Consider the following 3,048-nt stretch of genomic DNA (forward strand, 5'->3'; position numbering starts at 1 on the left):
AAAATCAATACAATAAAGAAAGTAATATATTAAAATTCTAAGAATTAAAATTTCCTAGCAAGTTTATATGAGTAGATATTCATTTATTTCCAAAATACTGATTTGGTAGGACGTGCAATCTCTTCATATGTTTGTGTGTTTGTATACTAGGACACAGGCTCTGCTACATTGCTGATTTACGCAAAGTGTCCTTTTCGCTCTGGTTTTTTTTTTTAGCCTAGAGCTCTTTATGTAGCAGCATTCATGTTATATAGAACATATAGCAATTTTATAATGTTTGTCTCAGCTTTGTTTTTCAATATTTTTTAACATCTTGCAGGTTGAAGAAGTCATCTGTTTTTTATTGTAAGCTGGTTGCTGATGACAACAAAATCCAGAAAATTCTGCCTTCCCATGTTTTATTTATTTATTTATTCTTTTTTATAATTCGAATTGATTATTTCCTTTTCATATGTAAATTTACCGTGAAAACTAAATGGCGTAGACGTTGTCTACTACTAAAGAGGTTCATTCTTAATTTAGTACAAGCATAAAACTGCCTTTTCTTGTTTAGCGATAAGGACTGACCGTAAATTAACATAACCAATACCAAATTCCATTACATTACCTTGTTTATTCCAATCAACATTGATACTATGACAGTAGCTATAGCTAACTCTGTATCAACTCTTTAGACAAAATAAATTACCAATTATACATAATAATTACTCAGGTATCATTTCCAACCCTTGCTTCATATTAGGCGCATGCGTGCTCATCCTTTTCGTACCTGTAGAGGCAAAAGGATTAGGAGGCATATTTAATTTATCTCCACCTTCCAATATTTGAACCACAGTTTTCATGGAAGGACGATCTCCCGGATGCCATTGAATGCACCAGAGTCCCACAATTGCAAGTTTCTTTGCAATCTTTGCATCTCCTTCATCATCAACAACATTCCGAAACTATAAACATCGAACTTATAAGACACATTCCCGAAGTTCCTAGAAAAAACTTCAGGGGCTATGTACCCCATAGTCCCCCTAGCTGTAGTCATTGATACCAAGCTTTGATCCTTGGAACACAACTTTGCCAGACCAAAATTAGAAATCTTTGGTGTAAAGTTATTATCAAGTAAAACATTATTAGGCTTGATATCAAAATGGAGGATTCTCTGATCAGAGCCCTGGTGGAGATATTCGATCCCCTTAGCTATGCCCAGTATCTTGCATGGTCTACCAGTTAAGAGAACATTTTTTGCCTTGATTTATGGAGCCAATGTACTTTTTTAGTGAACCATTTGGTAAGAACTCATAAACAAGAGCTCTTCTAAACCCATCAGCACAAAATCCAACTAAGCGAACCACATTGACATGGTGGATTCGTCCAATGGTGCTCACTTCATTGACAAAATCTTCTCCATTTCCTTTGGAGTTGTTTAGGATCTTCACAGCAACAAGGATGTCATTTGAAAGCTTTCCTTTGAACACTGTTCCATGGGCTCCTTCACCAAGCTTGTCCTCGAATTGGTTTGTAATCTTCTTAATATCAGCATATGAATATCTGAAGGGCTTAAAGGCTCTGTAATCCTCCAAAAACTTTTCAATCTTCAGTCTGCATTCTCTATCATTTTTATATTTTCTGTAAACATGATAGATTAATGCTATGATCTCTGGTACAAGAACAGAGCAACCTACGGTACCACCTGATCAATACAAAACATTCCAAGTCAAGAGCCATGCCATTTCTTAACTAATTGCTAATTACAATTAACACTCACCAGCAAACACTGCTTTCATTGATACACCTGTGAGAAATGATCAATTACTCAATAAGCTTTCAATTAATGAACATGGAAATTAGTATATAAATAAGTTCACCAAATATAGTATGATGGTTTTAAGTTGTAATATCTATTTTCAAAAGGCTTAACCACTTCAAATCTTCAGCCTACATGCAAAAGAAAACTAACTTGATTTACAATTGCAATCCAAAACCTACCTTTGATGATTTTGCATGCAATGAAATAAGAAACTGTGGTGGATTATGATATAGAAACAGTTGCGTACCTTTTCCAAAGCATGAAGTTTCATGTTGAGTGTTATTGCTCGTGAAATTACATGTCTGGTCTTTTGCTTCACAAGCCCTATAGTTTGGTTTAGACCATTGCAGTCGAATATCATTCACTTGTTCGAACATTTCATCTGAGTAGCCTAATAAGTCGTACAGCTTGGTACAAGACACAAAGGACCGATAGCCATTGATATTAGTAGGAGACATAACTAAATAAATCCGATACCTTGAGTCACCGGGGCAGGACATCTGTTGGCTGTGTGGTGTGTCAGGACCCGTCTAAGATCCCTCACCAGAACCCTAGACAAGCTCTGATCCCAGAAAAGCCCTACCGGACCTTCCAATGGAAAATCTGGCAGAACCTCCCCTAAGGGTAGGACTTACAACAAATTTCCTGCACTGAAAACACACTTCTATATACATCCCCTTATTCCTCCCACATTACTACAATTTAATTCCACAAATTTGCAGCACTCCAAATGAATAACAGGAATCAGTGCATAATTAATAACTAAATATCCAATACAGTATTGTCAGGACCCGTCCAAAACTCCTCACCATAACCCTAGACAAGTCCTGATCCCAGAGAAACCCTACCGGACCCTCCAATAGAAAATCCGGCAGAACCTCCCCTAAGGGTTGGACTTACCACAAATTTCCTGCACTGAAAGCATACTTCTAAATTCATCCCCTTATTCCTCCCACATTACTACAAGTTGATTCCACAAATTTACAGCACTCCAAATGAATAACAGTAATCCAGTGCATAATTAATATATAAATGTCTGAGACAATATACAGAGCTTCATGAAGTACTATTAAGCATAGAATACAACAAGGGTGAAAGAAATATTACAATTGCAATAAATGAAGACAAAGGAAACTTCTCGAACTAAGACAGCGACGGAGATTAGGTTCGTCCCGGAAGATCAACGTCGACTAGCCCGAACCTAAGGGAACGGAATTTAAAAATATGAGATACTAATCATCTCAGTG

The 3,048-nt window shown here is 36.6% G+C and overlaps 1 pseudogene; it reads right to left on the reverse strand.

Annotated features, from left to right (window-relative positions):
* Window positions 1–704: 704 nt before the first annotated feature.
* LOC107404945 (rust resistance kinase Lr10-like) lies at window positions 705–2,259 on the reverse strand (annotated as a pseudogene).
* Window positions 2,260–3,048: the final 789 nt, after the last annotated feature.

This window comes from Ziziphus jujuba, chromosome 2 (assembly GCF_031755915.1).
Source record: "Ziziphus jujuba cultivar Dongzao chromosome 2, ASM3175591v1".
NCBI lineage: Eukaryota > Viridiplantae > Streptophyta > Magnoliopsida > Rosales > Rhamnaceae > Ziziphus > Ziziphus jujuba.